Source organism: Scyliorhinus torazame, chromosome 6 (genome assembly GCF_047496885.1).
Source record: "Scyliorhinus torazame isolate Kashiwa2021f chromosome 6, sScyTor2.1, whole genome shotgun sequence".
NCBI lineage: Eukaryota > Metazoa > Chordata > Chondrichthyes > Carcharhiniformes > Scyliorhinidae > Scyliorhinus > Scyliorhinus torazame.
The window spans coordinates 148,143,914-148,162,374 of record NC_092712.1 but is presented as its reverse complement, the minus strand read 5'-3'; the positions used below and the strand labels follow the sequence as shown (position 1 = coordinate 148,162,374).

The window sequence follows — 18,461 nt, the reverse complement described above, 5'->3', positions numbered from 1 at the left end:
ATCATTAAGCAGAAAATGTGAATCCAATGTTTGAACAGATCAGGTAACATTGTGAATATGCACCTGGTAGAGTGTCACTTTTGGTTGTTGTCCACTGTACATTGCACAATCTGACCTTCCAAAGGGGGAAGCCCTGTCAGAGGACTCTTTGATGGAGATAGCCCCCATTCTCTGATGACAAGTCCGATGAAGAGGAGGGTGAGTCATACCAGACAGCTGTTCAGGCAGGTCTCTGGGAGGGTCTGGATGTTTTGGTCAACATGAGATTTTCTTATCATGAGAATATTTCAATAGTAATGTGACTCCTGTTCGGTAACATCCTCTCGGCCCTTGTCATCTACTCCTGTCATTTCCCTCTCCTGAACACCAGGGGCCGCAAATGCGAGGGCAATGTCGAGTCACCAAATCATGTCTTGCAGAGAGATGTATATGAATACAAACTTCCATAATAGCATCTGAGATATCCAATGCAAAACCATCACATCACACACAGATAATGTAAAAATGCAACCAGAGCATCACGTGAAAGGGACAATCATTTATTTACTACATCAAACAACATTCTTCCTAACTCACAAATATGGAAAACAAGCACGTGTACCCATATGTAACTATTGTCTCCTTTTAATTATCTTATGTGTGTTACAGTGTGATTCTCTGCCCCTGTTGCCAGCTGTGCAAGAGACATCCTGCTGATCATTATGCTCTTTTGGCCGAGATTACTTTGGTGGCCATCCTTTAGTTGCCTAAAGCCGCAAAGGCACTGATACAGTGAAAATCTCCCGTGCAGTGCCAAGAGACTCACCTGTTGTCGTTTGGTGGCGGTAAGACACCGGAGCAGTGAGCGCCGGCTGAACTGCGGTCATGGGCCCGGGCTACTCCAAGGGACGCGGGCGTGAACGGAGCTAATCCATGAGGCTCCCCAGCCACCTGGCGCTGCCAGTCCTGGAGGCCCACTCTTGTCTCATGGGTCTGCATGCTCATGGCCATGGAGCACAGGGAGTGGACCACCTCTGTCTGGGACTGCGCCACATCACGCTGTGACTGTACCACCACCTTCTGGTTGTGTGCCACATCAGCCAGTGACTGTGCCATCTCCCTCTGGGACTGGGCTACCTCCCTCTGTCTCTGTGCCATGTCGACCAGCACCTGGGCAATGCCACCGCTCTCAGCCATGGCCCACTGTGACTGGACCACACTGCAATATCCAGGTGGCTCTGGCACATGGCTGCTAGTGAGATGACAGCCCTGTCCTGGGCCTCGGCCACCACCTGCACAGAGTGCCCCAGGCCTTGGACATCCTGACCCATGACCGAAACCTTCGCCCTCAAGGCCACCACTGTAAACGTCAATTGTGCGATGTTGGCCTGGGTGGCATGTATGGCCGCCACCAGCTCCTGATCCTGCACGCGGTTGGACTCCTCCAACTGTACTTGCAGGTGCTGAATGCTCGCCCAAACCCCTCTTGTCATTCCCTGGCTCTGTGACTGCATCTCCACAATCGATGGGACCCTTTGTTCCGGAAGCCCTAAAACCGTTGGACTGCTAGTCCCTGGGGTTGGCCCACCCTCCGACCATCCACCCCCTCGGGAGTTCCTACCTCCATCTGATGTACCGGAGCATGTTCTTAACTTGCCCAACCGAGGCGACTGTCTGTTGGAGACAGCTGTGATGCGAAGTCAGTGTCACCCCCGGACTCGAGCTCCGGGGTGTCTCAGGATGCAGGTCGAGGGTTTCTGTTCATGTCAATCTCGTCCTCGTCGCTGGTCAACACGTGTTGCTGGCTGGGGTTAGGGGTGGGGGACACCAGACGGGCCCGCTCCACCTGCAGCAGGTCCTGCAAGACACAAGACAAGATGCATGATTGCATCATGGGCCAGGGGGAGTGGGGATTATGTAGGGGTGGTGGTGGTGGAGGGGGTGTGTGGGTGTGGTGGTGGGTGACACACGTGGCATGGGGTACTGCAACTCAGTGGGATCACACTTTCTCGTCCGATGTTCGATCCTGGCTCTGGGCCACTGTCCATGTGGAGTTTGCACATTCTCCCGGTGTTTGCGTGGGTTTCGCCCCCACAACCCAAAGATGTGCAGGCTAGGTGGATTAGCCATGCTAAATTGCCCCTTAATTGGAAAAATGAATTGGGTACTCTAAATTTATAAAACAAATATCAACACCAAAAAGTGAGCCTGACTGCACACTTGAATTTGCAAATCTGGATCCTGCCCATTGTGGGTGGGATACAGATTGACGCCTCACGAGATCTTGTTAGGTCTCACAAGGCGTAACAAGGCCGTTAAATCTCATGAGAGGCCCCGGGACATGGCGAGGCTGGTAGATTGCGGCCATAGTTTCTAAGACTGAAAACTTCTCTTCCATTTTCAAATTAAAGCTAAAAGATGCATTGACCTGGATTTGTCTTTTCAGTATTTCAATATTGATACATTTACCAAGTTTTTGTCCTTCTATATTTCAGGAGCAAGAGACAGTACAAGATACAACGACTGAAGTGCAGCTGTTGTAAGTTGTGTTTCGATTATCTTGCAACAATTTAAGCCATACTACATAAAGATTTCTTCCACAGTAAACATACCTCCATGCAATTTGTATAGAACATTAAAGTTCGTCTGTAGGTAAGATAATTGTAATTTCTTTGGGCCAATTAACGATTGGGGAAACTAACTGACATCAGTTTTGCACAGAATGGGCAGAATTTTCATCAAGATACGGAGGCAGGACTGAAGACAGGCAATATCCCAGCTGGTGTGCTACCTGCTGCCAGGTGCCTCTTCTGGGCTATTTTGAGGAAGGCTGAATCGGTGACACATTGAGATGATTAGGCCAATTAAATTGCCCATTGAAGATGCTGATTAGAAGCCACCTGGTGGCCCTCACTGAGGCCAAAGCTCAGACAATGGATGAATGGAGATAGTGTTCTTGGGGCTGACTAGGGGGCCATCAATACTTTATTCAATTTAATCCCCCCACACCTCAACAGCTGCAATTACTGGAGGGGCACAGCTGTGGCAAGAGGTGCCCCCTCCACAATTACAGTCTGGCAGTTGTGGCCACTTCTTAACATGCACAGAAACATACATAGAAAATAGAAGCAGGAGGGGGCCATTCGGTCCTTTGGGCCTGCTCCACCATTCATTATGATCATGGATTTACGAAAGGGAAATCATCGTTGACAAATCTACTAGAATTCTTTGAAGATGTAACTAGTAGAGTTGACCAGGGAGAACCGGTGGATGTGGTTTATTTAGACTCTCAGAAGGCTTGCAACAAGGTTGGCCTTATCACCCCACCATCTGGAACAGTCTTTCTGAATCTACCCTCTAATCCTTTTGGAGTTTTATGTTTCGATGTGATCCCCTCTCACTCTTCTAAACTCCAATGAATATAATCCTAACCGATTTAGTCTCTCCTCATATGACAATCCCACCATCCCAGGAATCAGCCTGGTAAACCTTTGCTGCACTCCCTCTACAGCAAGAACATCCTAGATAAGGACACCAAAACTACACACAATACTCCAGGTGTGGCCTCACCAATGCTCCATACAATTACAGTAAAACATCCCTATTCTGACATTCAAATTCTCTTGTTATGAAGGCCAACATACCATTTGCCTTCTTCACTGCCTGCGTGCTTACTTTCAGGGACTGATGCATGAGGGCACCAAGGTCTCGCTGAGTATCCACCTCTCTCAATTTATACCCATTTAAATAATAATCTGCCGTCATTGTACTGCATCTGCCATATGCATATGCCCACTCATTCAGCCTGTCCAAATCCTACTGAAGTATCTTTGCATCCTCCTCACAGCTCAGCCTCTCATCCAACTTTGTATAATCTGCAAATTTGGAGATAATACATTTAGTTTTCTTGTCCAAATCATGAAAATATAATGTGAACAGTTGGGGTCCTAGCACAGATCCCTGCGGTACCCCCCTAGTCACTGCCTGCCAATTGGAAAAAGACCCATTGATTCCAACCTTTTGCTTCCTGTCTGCTAACCAGATTTCTATTCATCTAAAGACACTATCCGCAATCCCATGTGCTTTATCTTTTCATAGTAACCTTCTGTTGCCTTTTCTGTGGCTCAGCTCTAACTACGACAATCAGTGGGTTTGCCCTCCGTTCTTTCGGTATCTATATTCTAAATCTCAGAATCGCCAGGCATCAAATGATACCACCACAAGGTTCAACCGGCTATCGATCAAAGAGCCAAACACCAGTTAGTTAGTTCAAGGTCAAGGGTACTTTATTTACACACAATTAGTCATGCAACATAAACACTATGAGTTAACTACACCTATCGACTAAGACAACCTATACTTAACTTCAGGCACCTGGCTTAGGTCAGAGGAACAGTGGCCGTTGTTCAAATCTGGATCTATCGGGTCTGTAGGAGTAACTGCTGCTAAGCTAGGCTCATCCGTCTGGTAGCGGGTGCTGAACTTGGACTTGCTTCTGATGGTGCTGCACTTGGAAACGGACGTTGCCGGGGCTCCAGATCCAAGAGAGGACGAACGCATGGCAGACTCTCTTCTTATGCTTGGGGGTTTTCACGCTCTTTTGGGCGGTCCTTCAGTTTGGACCCCACTAATTGGGTGATCCCTGATAACTATGTTCAATTTCTAACCAATAAATGGGCGGCTGTCTGGATGGCTGGGCGTGTCCCAAGCGGCCACCGACCCTGTTGTTTACGCTTCCCAAGAACAGGGAGTGGCGCCGAATTGTCTGGGACTATACCGGTCGCTCAAGTACCAGTCCTTTGTCTTGGTGGAGATGTGCCATCAAATGCTAATCGGCCCATCAAAATGCTAATTGGTCGGAGTTTCGAAACTATCTGGACTTCTTGCTTGCAAATGTGCATTTCAGGCTCTGAGCCTGCCTGAATCTTGCTTTGTCCATTTTACCCGCTAGGCTTTGCAAGTTTCTCTGTCCCTAGTTGTAAGTGGCCATCCCAGATGGCTACAATTCTATGTAAGACCTTGTCGAAAGTCTTCTGAAAGCCTAAATAAACCACATCCACCGGTTCTCCCTGGTCAACTCTACTTGTTACATCTTCAAAGAATTCCAGTAGATTTGTCAAGTGTGATTTCCTTTTCGTAAATCCATGCTGACTTTGCAACTCATTTTTTTTCAAACTGCGAATTTGTTAAAGGTTACCTCCATCTTGAGGGATATTCTTGTTCTCCAATGTTCTGAAGGCAGAGCTACCGAACTTTCAGTTGTGGCTCTCCATATTCAGGAAGCTGTCTTCGGTGCTTAATTAAATGGGGTTCCCAGAGGCAACATTTTTATTGCCTGCCGCCTTCAAAATCTCCCATCTCCCATCACCAGCATTTGTGGATTCCTGTGTCGCATTTCATTTTGAAATTGAAATTGGAACACGGGACCATAAATTGTGCCCAATTTTATTCTGTCCAGATTTAACTATGTGGGAAAATTATTTGTAATACTACTGTAAGCTATTGTTTGTCTAGCCTGTGAAACTGACCTACTTCATGATGAGTCAAGTCACGCATTATTCTGCAGCTTTGGTGTATTTTATGTATAATACACTGACAAGTTTTCTACAATGAGATGGAGCTCTTCTGGCACAGTGGGTAGCATCCATACCTCTAAGCTAGAAGCTCTAGGTTTGAGACCCATTCCACGGCTTGTTGGCTGTGGAAAGTGCATTCATAACCTGGCCAAATAGGTTGATCATCTACAAATGCTTCCAACACATCTATGACAGGCAATAAGAGAGGGGGAAACTCCTGTTTAGCCATGCTTAATGCGGAGTGGCTCACCTCAGGTTATATAGCCTTTGGTTTAAGGCGAGCGACCTGTTCCAGGAAAAGAAAGCTATGGAAAACAGACATAGGCATGTACTTTTTCAACCTCCTGTTTCTCTAGGCATGGGAAGTCTCTAAGGCTATCCTAATGTAAAACATATATACAGTTAGCTACAATGTTAAAAGATTTTTAAATGATGTAGATGTATTATTTCCACATTGAATTAGCTCTTGTACTTAGTTAATTTTTTGTATATGATGTTCTTGATAACCAGCTTTATTATGAGGAAAACAATTAATAAAAAGACAAATTAAATTGTACATACAGCAATGTGCACAGCAACTGAAATGCAGCTGGGAAACTGGAAGCAGTAATTTGTACTGAGGAACCAGATGGTGTGAGAATAAATAAAGCATGGCTACATTAGGAACAGGATAGACAGTTAAATATTGCACAATATAGCATATTTAGAAAGGAAGGATTATGGAGGTGGGTGGGTGATGCTGGTGCTACTCAGACGCAACATAATACTGAGTAAAGAGTTCAGAAACATACATGATGCTGATATAATAGTGATTTCAGATCACATGTGTGGAGTTTGTACGTTCTCCCCGTGTCTGCGTGGGTTTCCTCCGGGTGCTCCAGTTTCCTCCCTCAGTCCAAAGATGTGCAGGTTAATAATAATAATAATAATAATCGCTGATTAGGCTGCAATGAAGTTACTATGAAAAGCCCCTAGTCGCCACGTTCCGGCGCCTGTTCGGGGAGGCCGGTACGGGTGAGGTGGATTGGTCATGCTAAATTGCCCGTAGTGTCCAAAAGGTTAGGTGGGGTTGTCGATGGGCCAAATGGCCTCCTTCTACATTGTAGGGAGTCTATGATTCTATGACAGAAGTAAGGGAGATCTGGAAGGAGGAGAAGGTCCATCCTCATGTAGAGGTCCAAATGTCTAAATACTTGCTGTAACTAAAGAGTAATGGTTTTGAGAAATTATAGACTTGAGAAGCATATAGTGGGAGAAAAGACAATCCCCAAAACCGCCTGTTTTGACACTGACCACACAACAAAACACCTAATGACAATATATAGAAAAAAGACATATCATCATGATAGAAACAGATTCCATAGGCAGAATTTTCTATTCCTGTAGTGGGTGGGAAAATTCTTGTTATTCCTGCTGGTTGGAGGGTTAGATTCTCACGCCCTTTTCAGCTAATTAATTATGCTCTGCCAGGGTAAGTGAAACTGCTACTCACTCCAAACTCTCACTCTCATAAGGGCAACAGACAGTCTGACAGGGATGTCATACACTACCAGCAGATGGGCACAGCACTGCATTTCAGCCAGCCACTTTAAGATCACCATTTCACTCACATAAGATCCTGCAAAAACGATGTCTTAATCATTTTCTGGCTTAACACACACAAGAGGCAAGCATGCTTCTGAAATGCTCTTTCATCTACAGTCAATCCATCTGTCTTTATGCAAGACAAGATTGCCCACAAACAATGGGAGTAAAGGCCAGAGGGGGACCTCAGAACTCAGGACATGCTCCTCTCACAAGGAGCAAGCAGCAGAGCTCAGTGGTGAGGACAGAGATGACTCCAATGCAGAAAGGGAGATCAGCCTCCCCCAACAAGCCAATGAGGGTCCTACCAGTATACATTGGTCACATATGGGCAATGGTTGTGAGTGACCTATATTGCAGGAAGCTGCCTAGTCAATCACCCCATCCAGCAACAAAAAGATGCAAGGAAAGGCCTTATCATCTCCAACCCCCAAAGCACCTCAGATGAGATGGCAGAGGACGCATTGTTCCCCTATACCCTCCATCAGCACAGATATTTGCACCTCAGTGGGTCCTAGTTCTAGAGTAGGCTCAGGGTCACAATCTGGTGATTACCTCATGGACCCATGTCTACAACAGGCGGAGGCAGTGACAGCTGCAGTCTCTGAAACTCAAAGAACAGCTGGAGACCAGACCCCTGCAGAGTCCAAGTCTGATGATGAGCTTCCTCATTTGGCCCTTGAGAGAAATGTTGAAGATGCAAAGACAAGCAGGGGAACATCAGGCAGACTTGTCAGAGGCCATCACCAGATTGGAACTGGAGGAGCTTGTCCATGTTCTGTCTGATGTCAAGGCTCCATGTGCATCAAAGTTTCCACGGGAAGAGTGGCAGCTGCCTTGGAGACCCAGGTCCAGCAGAATCTGGTGGATTTGTGTTTTGACCTGCACACTATCGCTTTGGCCATGGTTCCAGGACTGGATAGGCAAGAGGGGGACAGAACGCTTTGTCCTTTCCCCAGGTGCCCCTTCTCCTCACGGAATCAGGGAGGGGTCCTCAGGCACCCGAAGGGGGGGAAAGCACCAGCAAGCCACCCCAGGGGCATCCACCCAGGACACTCCAAAGATGTCCTGCCACTCCAAATCTCGTCTACTTGTGACCCAATCAACTCTAGCATATCAGTCCGAGGAGGCTGCACTTGCCCCAGAGCAGGAGACTCTTAGCAGGCCTGGGTTATTCTGGCTTTGGGCCTCCAGAGGACACCGACCACAATCATCTTAGATAACAGGGCACAGCAGGTTGCCTCCAACATTGCTGTGGATGTCAGTGCTGCACCAAGATGTAGTGGTAGAGTTAGGAAAATTAAGAAGTTTTGAATGCATAATGGTGGCACTGGTGTTTGCTCACCATACATTGTATACATACATCCCTCTCCAAGTCTCAGGTGGTTAATTGATGCAAGGCCCTGCATTCATTTAAGGGTACAGAATGCACCTGTCCTTACAATTATCTCCTATTTTGTCCCTCAGTTCCATTAAGTCTCACTCAATCTCATCACAGTGAATTGCCTTTAGTTCCATATCAGCGATATGAAAAAGACACTTGCTATATAAAAATGTTGACTGGACAAGGCGCATGTCATCAGGCAGACATTATTTCATTTCATGACAGTTCTTCACCAAGGTTAAGTGATTATCCTGATGCTGTTGCACTGAGGTCTACAGTTTGTGCATGTATTTTACACCAAACTGGAGTCTTTTTACCCAATGGCATTTATTTTATGACTGTGAAAATTTTGTTAAAGTAGTATTCATCATTGAGCACCATAGACTTTCATACCTCGCTGAAATGTAATTTTGTCTCCGCATTTAAGGCTGGACGTTATTCCTTTATTAGTCTCCACTCTCGATACATGACACTGAACAATGACAGTCGGTTCCACTCGGTGACATTTGAAATGTCTGCTAGAATGGAATGAGTGTCAGAGGTGTGTGCTCATTGTGACGTTTCCTGACAGGTTGAAGATGATAATAGAGGTTTCTGGTGCTCCTTGCATCGAAGCATGGTGAGAATGGTGCTCATAACTATGCTATGAAGTTGTCACGGGCAGATCTGCTGTGTCATACCAATGCAATGGCATCCTCATGTGCCCCATTTGAATCCTTGCCCACTTCAGATTAATCCTCTTCAATGATCTCCTCATCCAAGGAGATGTCTATCTCCTCCATGTGTCCCTGTGACAACATATCCCCCTTTTTAATGCTCAGTTCTGCAGGGTGCGGTAAACAATGATGTAGCAGGACACATTCTGTGGTAAATATTGGAGAGCCCTACCTGAACGATCCAAAGACTTGAAGCACATCTTAAAACGCCAATAGTCTTCTCTATTAGGAAACATGTGACTGAATATGTAGCATTGTATCTCTCCACAGATACATTCTGCAGTTGATGAATGGGCGTCATTAAACATGTCCTCAGGACGTACCTCTTAACACTGAGGAGCTAAATCTTTAAGTGTTGAGCTCCCTCAAATGTCCCTGGCACCTGGGAGTGACTCAAAATGTATAAGTCATATGAGGTCCCTGGGTACCTAACACAAATATACACAATCTGCTCTCTGTGACCACAAATTAGCTGAATGTTCAGAGAGTGAAATTGTTTTTTATTAATTACTCTCTCACAGGCTGCTACCATGGAGCTGTGAAGGCTATAGTTGTGCAATCAATGTCACTATGTGACATGTGGAAAGCCTGCAATTGCAGCAAATCCCACAGCTCTGGCAGCCTGGCTTACATTATCCCTGCAGAACTTCATGTAATGGTGAGTTTTATTGAAAAGGGCATCTGTTACCTCCCTTATGCATTTGTTTGTCTCTGATTTTGAGGTTGAAATGAAAATCGCTTATTGTCACAAGTAGGCTTCAAATGAAGTTACTGTGAAAAGCCCCTAGTCGCCACATTCCGGCACCTGTTCGGGGAGGCTGTTACGGGAATCGAACCGTGCTGCCGTCCTGCCTTGGTCTGCTTTCAAAGCCAGCGATTTAGCCCTGTGCTAAACAGCCCCTGCATAAAAATGAAATGAAATAGTTCTGCAAAGGTCCCCAGTGGAACTCTGGAAGCACTCATAGGTGAAAATGTTCAGTGCGGCTGTGATCTTGGCATCGGATACCCTCCAGGTTCCTCACAGAGAATATGGCGAATGTGAGCTACCACAGCCTTAGACAAACAATAACATTTGTGATAACATCAAATATCTTCATGGATTTGGCCCCTCCTTGCCGGCAACTAGGTACTCCTGAGGCCTGGCTGGATTTTGTTCCTCAGGGCGATAGTTTTCTCTGAGCTGTGCCAATTGGGAATGAACCCTTCTCCTCATTCTAATCAAAACCATCAAGAGTGTGGCATTGCCTGCAGCCTGCATTCTCCACTTCTCATTGTATCTGTGAATGCAAACAGTTGAACAATCATTGGTAGTTCTCGTAGAATGGTCTCCCCCGGTGTCCAAGTCAGGAATGCAGTTTCCAGCCCTTGACTGCTCTTGGTCTGAACATTGCGTACCCAAAACAGTCTCTTCCTCTGTCAACGTGGCCTCAGTCCCAGGATAGTCGCTTCAGTACGTCCCTGACATCATGGTCTCAGCCAAAGGGCTATCTCAGACTCTTCCATGGATAGCCTTAAAACGCTTGGCACAGGATCGTCTTTCATGACCCCACTCTGTTCCTTGACCACCCCTTTGTCTTGCCTCTGCTTCTTTCTCCCCTCCCGTGCACCACACACACCAGTCCTGCCTCTATCTCCCCCCTCTCTGCTGATTGCCTCCCATGCCCAACCTGTAACACGGGCACCCAAAATCTCACAGCAAAGCTCTTAAAAGGTGGGTGGAAGCAGCATCTATCTACCTCAAAATTGTTGATGTACTGAAGCTCATCAGGTGCATGCCACTTGTATATAGTCGGGAAACAGACTGTTCTACTTATCTGTTGGTGGGGCAATTACTTTGGAAGGGGAATGTAATTCCGTTGAGTTGGCTTTTTAATTAGTATTCATGAGATGAAAGTGATAGACATCAATTCAGACGAGACGCTGAGAAGCAGTGAACCGATGCTTTAATAAGCTAAATATGTGCCGACCTGTAGCTCCTCTCGCACTGCAGGGCTGACCCAGGCTTTATACCTTCACAGCTGGGCGGATCCACAGGCGGAGCCAACAGCAGCACCAATAATAACATTCCAACAATACAACAGCAACAACCAATAAGAGAATAGCAATAACAATAAGTATATACAACAGTGGAGATAACAATACTAATAGAACAGTAGAACATATATACAACAGCCTTACGTAGCCATACGTGGCTCACCATAGAAAATAATGCAAATGTGGTTCCCAACATAAATCAGCAGGAAGCTCGACCAACCTTTAACCCGCCATCAAAGTTGGGAGAACAAAATCACAAACTAATTTGCTGTCGGTAGGAAACTGACTTTTTCTCCATCACACCAAATTTAGTGTCCCTACAAGCCATGATTCATGCCGCAGGCAGGAGCGGAAAATTCTGCACCAATTTGTTTTTCATTCATTGGATGTGGATGACTACTCTATTTCTACCTCAATAACATCACTTGACTTCACCTCTCCTCACATCATCTGCTTCTGAAATCCTAATTCCGACCTTTGTTACCTCTGGACTATTTCAATACCCTCCAGGTTGGTATCCCACGTTCTACACTCTGTAAACATAAGGCCAGCAATTGCCTATGTCTTTACCTGTACCAAGTCATGTTACCCGATTACCTTTGTGCTCGCTGACCCACATTGGCTTCAATCAAGTAACAGTTCTTATCCTTGGTTTCAAATCTGTCCATAGGCTCACCCCTCTCTATCTCTGTAAACACCTTCAGATCCACACCTTTCAGAGATACCTGCACTCCTATACTTCTAGCTCTGGAATATCCTACCTACACTTCACCTTCTCTCTTCCTCACTTTAGCACAGGGCTAAATTGCTGGCTTTGAAAGCAGACCAAGGCAAGCCAGCAGCACGGTTCAATTCCCGTAACAGCCTCCCCGAACAGGCGCCGGAATGTGGCGACTAGGGGCTTTTCACAGTAACTTCATTTGAAGTCTACTTGTGACAATAAGCGATTTTCATTTTCATTTCATTTCATTTCAGGAGGAATTTCTTTCAACAAACAGTGGTAAGAATGTGGAAAATGCTGCCACAAGGAGCAGCTTGTTAATCTGTTGAGCAGACATTTGGTAAATAAAGAAGCTGGAGCTAATCTGACTTCAACATAGGTTTATTTGCAAAACTCAGCAAAATTTTCCCTTTTTAAATCCATGCTGACTACTCATTATTATATTTCCATTTTTGGTGGTTTTCTATTCTCTCTTTTAGTAGTTATTCCATTAGTTTTCCGACCACCTATGTTAAATTGTTCTTAATGTAATCAAAGGACTGATATGATTATTGGCTCTTTTCTCACATTAAAACAGTTACAAGTAGTTAGAAGCCAGTGAGCATCATTCAATACAATGCATACTTATATTGAAACCTGCTTTGCATGATTTGAGAGCAAGCTGACGGTATACCTCCAAAAATAAAAACAAAATACTGCAGATGCTGGAAGTTTGAAATAAAAACAGAAAATGCTGAATAAACTCAGTAGGTCTGGCAGCATCTGTGAAGAGAGAAACAGAGATAATATTTTGAGTCCATATGCCTCTTCACTGACCCCTGTTTAACAGTGACATCGGGATCCTGAAGCCTGAAAAATAATTCCTCACCTGGATGTCTAAAATGGAGCATGGGATTTTCCAGTCCTGCCAGAGGTGGATATCCTTTAATACCCTTTAATAGCCTTTAGCCCCCTTAGTACCCAAACATCTATCCATCTCTGTCTTGAATATACTCAAAGACTACAGAATTCCAAAGATTCACAACCCTATGAGTGGAGACATTTCTCCTCATCTCAGTCCTGAATAGCTACCCCTTTATTCTGAGACTATAACCCAGTGATCTAGGTTCCCTAGCCAAGGTAAACATTTCCTCAGCACCTACCCTTAAGAAGGGTCCTTAAGAATTATCAGATTCATTACATGCCTTTCATTGATCTGAACTCCATTGAATATAAGCTGAGTCTATTCAATCTCTCCTCATAAAACAATCCCTTCATCCCCAGAACCAGTATAGTGAACTGTTGCTGCATTTTCTCTAGGGCACGTATGTCCTTCCTGAGGTAAAGAGACAAAAGTGCATAGAGTAGTCTTGGTGTAGCCTCACCAATGTCCTTTGTAATTGTAGTAAGCTTCTCTATCCTTATACTCTAACCTGGTAGCAACAGTTAACATACCATTTGTCTTTCTAACTGCTTGCTGCAGCTACATATTAACTATATGCAATTTATGCACAAGGACATTCAAGTCACTATAAATATATAAATTTCCCACTCTCTCATTGTCCCAAAAAATTTCTGATCTTTAATGTTTTTCCTACATTGTATTCTATCTGCCATGTTCATGTTAACTACCCAACCCTGTCTTAATCCCTTTGCAGCCTCTTTGTGATCTCCACACCACTCATTTTCCCACCTAGCTTTTTATCATTAGAAAACTTATATATATTTCACTCAGTTCCCTCATCGAAAACATTAATATAGATTGTAAATACATGAGGTGTAAGTACTGATCTGTGTGATTCCAATTCCAATTCTCTTCCTGCACCTCGTGGTGCACTAAGGTGAACTTTCCTGTTTCCATAGCTCGTAATTCCCAGAACAGGTTGCTAGTCTGTCACCAGGAGCTTCTAGCTTCAGGAGGCACCACTTCATATTAAGCATCGCTGACCAGGATACACCCCCATTCTTACCGCCAGCCATTTCCGTGTTCTGAAGGACTTTCACATTGACACACTCTTTGACCCCGTTATTTTATTTTTGCAATATTTGTATTACATTTTTAATATTTTATATATAAAAAAGAAAGCACACACACCCCAAACAGAACTAGTACAAAGAGAAATACCCACAACACCCCCCCCCCCCATCCCTGTATTCGTAACAGCTGACAGTGACAACTCTTTGACATACAGAATGAATGGACACCATCTTTTATAGAACTCCTCGATCGTCCCTGTCAAGGTGAACCCAACCTTTTCAAGGTGTAGGAATTACAATAAGTCCCCCAGCTGTACTGAGGTACATGGCGTAGAAGCTGCTCTCCATCCCAACAGGACCCACCTGCAAGCAGTCAGCGAGGCGAAGGCTAAAACATCAGCCCCAGCCCATGTCTGCAGCTTCAGCACCCCAAATATGGCCCCTAGGGGATTGTCTCCAAATCCACTTCCAAGATTGGACACGGTGCTGAACAACAAGCTCCAAAACCTTCCCAGCTCAGGGCAAGACCAGAACATGTGAGCACGATTGCCTGGGCCCCTCCCACACCGTTCACACTTGTCTTCCAGTCCCTCAAACAACCGGCTCATCTTCACCCTTGTTTAATGTGCCCAATACACCGCCTTTAATTGAATCAATTCTAATCTTGCACACAACATCATAGCAGTTACCCTGCCCAACACTTCACACCATACCCCCTCCTCCAGTGCCATTCCCAACTCCTCCTCCCACTTAGCTTTAACCCCCTGCAGCAGTACCATATCCTCCTGCAGAATTCTCCCATAAATTCCCGCTGTGCTCCTCTCCTCCCTACCCACCACCGACAGCACTCTCTCTAAGAGCGAGGAGGGCGGCATCACCGGGAATGGAGGAAAGATCTTCCTCGCAAAATCCCGCACCTGCATATACTGGAAAGCTTAGGATCCCATACTTCTCCGTCAGCTCCTCCAGACTCGCGAATCACCCCTCCAGAAATAAATCCCTCATTCTTGTCACCCTCCTTGTCCTCCCAGCCCCGGAACCTAGCATCTAATGTAGCTGGTTCAAACAGGTGATTTTCACTGATCGGTGCCATCCTTGACACTGCCTTGAACTTAAAGTGCTGTCGAAATTGCCTCCAAATCTTCAGAGTCGCTACCACCACCGGATTGCCCAAATATCTCCATGTGGAGAACGGGAGTGGCGCCGTCAACAGCGCCCGCAAACCTGACCCTCCAACTTCACCCAAATTTCTTCTTGGTCCCTATACCATCCCACCACCTTTTCGGCATTCGCCGGCCAGTGGTAACAAATCATGTCCGACAGAGCCAAACCACCCGACTGCCGACCCCTCTGAAGTATCGAATTCGTGCCAGCTGGCCCGCCCAAATAAACAATGTGATCAATCACTTCACCACCATAAAAAATGCCTTCGGCAATAACACCAACAGGCATAGAAATAAAAGTAGAAACGGTGGTAAAATATTCATCATTATCGATTGAATGCGGTTGGCCAATGACAGAATGAGGCTATCCCTTCTCTGTAGATCCACTTTGACCCTACCCACCAGGTTTGTGAGGTTCAATTTACTGAGCTGGGTCCAATCTTGAGCCACTTGCACCCCCAGGTGCCTAACGTAGGAGGTTGCTACACGAGACGGCAATCCCCCAAATCCGCACCCTTCCCCGGCGAAGAAACAGAAAAGTACCTGCTCTTTTCCAAGTTCAGTTTGTATCCCGAGTGTAGAGATCTACCATGCGGATCTAGTGAAGTCTCGCAACACTAAAACTCGGTAGAAATTTGAGTTAAACTGTTCGGATGCAAATAAAAATCTTTTATTGCCTCTACTTGATTACGAAAGAACAAAGAACAAAGAAAATTACAGCACAGGAACAGGCCCTTCGGCCCTCCCAGCCTGCGCCGATCCAGATCCTTTATCTAAACCTGTCACCTATTTTCCAAGGATCTACTTCCCTCTGTTCCCCGCCCGTTCATATATCTGTCTAGATGCATCTTAAATGATGCTATTGTGCCCGCCTCTACCACCTCCGCTGGCAAAGCGTTCCAGGCACCCACCACCCTCTGCGTAAAAAGCTTTCCACGCACATCTCCCTTAAACTTTCCCCCTCTCACCTTGAAATCCTGACCACTTGTAATTGACACCCCCACTCTTGGAATAAGCTTGTTGCTATTCACCCTGTCCATACCTCTCATAATTTTGTAGACATCAATCAGGTCCCCCCTCAACCTCCGTCTTTCCAACGAAAACAATCCTAATCGACTCAACCTTTCTTCATAGCTAGCACCCTCCATACCAGGCAACATCCTGGTGAACCTCCTCTGCACCCTCTCTAAAGCATCCACATCCTTCTGGTAATGTGGCGACCAGAACTGCACGCAGTATTCCAAATGTGGCCTAACCAAAGTCCTATACAGCTGTAACATGACCTGCCGACTCTTGTACTCAATACCCCGTCCGATGAAGGCAAGCATGCTGTATGCCTTCTTGACCACTCTATCGACCTGTGTTGCCACCTTCAGGGTACAATGGACCTGAACTCCCAGATCTCTCTGTACATCAATTTTCCCCAGGACTCTTCCATTGACTGTATAGACAGCTCTTGAATTAGATCTTCCAAAATGCATCACCTCGCATTTGCCTGGATTGAACTCCATCTGCCATTTCTCTGCCCAACTCTCCAATCTATTTATATTTTGCTGTATTCTCTGACAGTCCTCCTCGCTATCTGCAACTCCACCAATCTTAGTATCATCTGCAAACTTGCTAATCAGACCACCTATACCTTCATCCAGATCATTTATGTATATCACAAACAACAGTGGTCCGAGCACAGATCCCTGTGGAACACCACTAGTCACCTTTCTCCATTTTGAGACACTCCCTTCCACCACTACTCTCTGTCTCCTGTTGCCCAGCTAGTTCTTTATCCATCTAGCTAGTACACCCTGAACCCCATACGACTTCACTTTTTCCATCAACCTGCCATGGGAAACTTTATCAAACGCCTTACTGAAGTCCATGTATATGACATCTACAGCCCTTCCCTCATCAATTAACATTGTCACTTCCTCAAAGAATTCTATTATCTTCTCCAACAGTTTGCCTACCACTGACGTCAAGCTCACCGGTCTATAATTCCCTGGATTATCCCTGCTACCCTTCTTAAACAAAGGGACAACATTAGCAATTCTCCAGTCCTCCGGACCTCACCCGTGCTCAAGGATGCTGCAAAGATATCTGTTAAGGCCCCAGCTATTTCATCCCTCGCTTCCCTCAGTAACCTGGGATAGATCCCATCCGGACCTGGGGACTTGTCCACCTTAATGCCTTTTAGAATACCCAAAACTTCTCCCTTCCTTATGCCGACTTGACCTAGAGTATTTAAACATCCATCCTTAGCCTCAATATCTGTCATGTCCCTCTCCTTGGTGAATACCGATGCAAAGTACTCATTAAGAATCTCACCCATTTCCTCTGACTCCACGCATAAATTCCCTCTTTTGTCTTTGAGTGGGCCAATCCTTTTTCTAGTTACCCTCTTGCTCCTTATATACGAATAAAAGGCTTTGGGATTTTCCTTAACCCTGTTAGCCAAAGATATTTCATGACCCCTTTTAGCCCTCTTTATTGCGCGTTTGAGATTTGTCCTACTTTCCCGATATTCCTCCAAAGCTTCATCAGATTTAAGTCGCCTAGATCTTATGTATGCTTCCTTTTTCATCTTAGCTAGTCTCACAATTCCGCCCGTCATCCATGGTTCCCTAATCTTGCCATTTCTATCCCTCATTTTCACAGGGACATGTCTGTCCTGCACTCTAATCAACCTTTCCTTAAAAGACTCCCACATTTCAAATGTGGATTTACCCTTAAAGAGCTGCTCCCAATCCACATTCCCTAGCTCCTGCCGAATTTTGTTATACTTGGCCTTTCCCCAATTTAACACTCTTTCTTTCGGACCACTCTCGTCTTTGTCCATGAGTATTCTAAAACTTACGGAATTGTGATCGCTATTCCCAAAGTAATCACCGACTGAAACTTTAACCACCTGGCCGGGATCATTCCCCAATACCAGGTCCAGTATGGCCCCTTCCCGAGTTGGACTATTTACATACTGCTCTAAAAAAACTCTCCTGGATGCTCCTTACAAATTCTGCTCCATCTACGCCTCCAACACTACATGAGTCCCATTCAATGTTGGGGAAGTTAAAATCTCCCATCACGACCACCCTATTGCTCCTACATTTTTCTATAATCTGTGTACATATTTGTACCTCTACTTCACGCTCGCTTTTGGGAGGCCTGTAGTAAAGTCCCAACAATGTTAGTGCACCCTTCCTATTTCTTAGCTCTACCCATATTGCCTCAGTGCTCGAATCCTCCATCGTGCCCTCCTTAATCATAGCTGTGATATCATCTCTGACCAGTAATGCAACTCCTCCACCCCTTTTACCTCCCTCTCTATCCCTCCTGAAGCATCTATACCCTGGGATA

The 18,461-nt window shown here is 45.5% G+C and overlaps 1 protein-coding gene across 15 annotated transcripts in view; it reads left to right on the top strand.

The window, feature by feature from the left end:
* Window positions 1-18,461, top strand: part of LOC140425059 (poly(rC)-binding protein 3) — a 377,151-nt gene that overhangs the window by 181,524 nt on the left and 177,166 nt on the right. For 13 of the 15 annotated variants that reach the window (XR_011947754.1, XM_072508887.1, XM_072508885.1 and 10 more), the window contains one exon: window positions 2,475-2,518. The exons of 1 other annotated variant lie outside the window; for it this stretch is intronic. The gene's annotated coding sequence lies outside the window, so the exon portion shown is untranslated. One more of the 15 variants, XM_072508881.1, reaches the window with a different exon arrangement.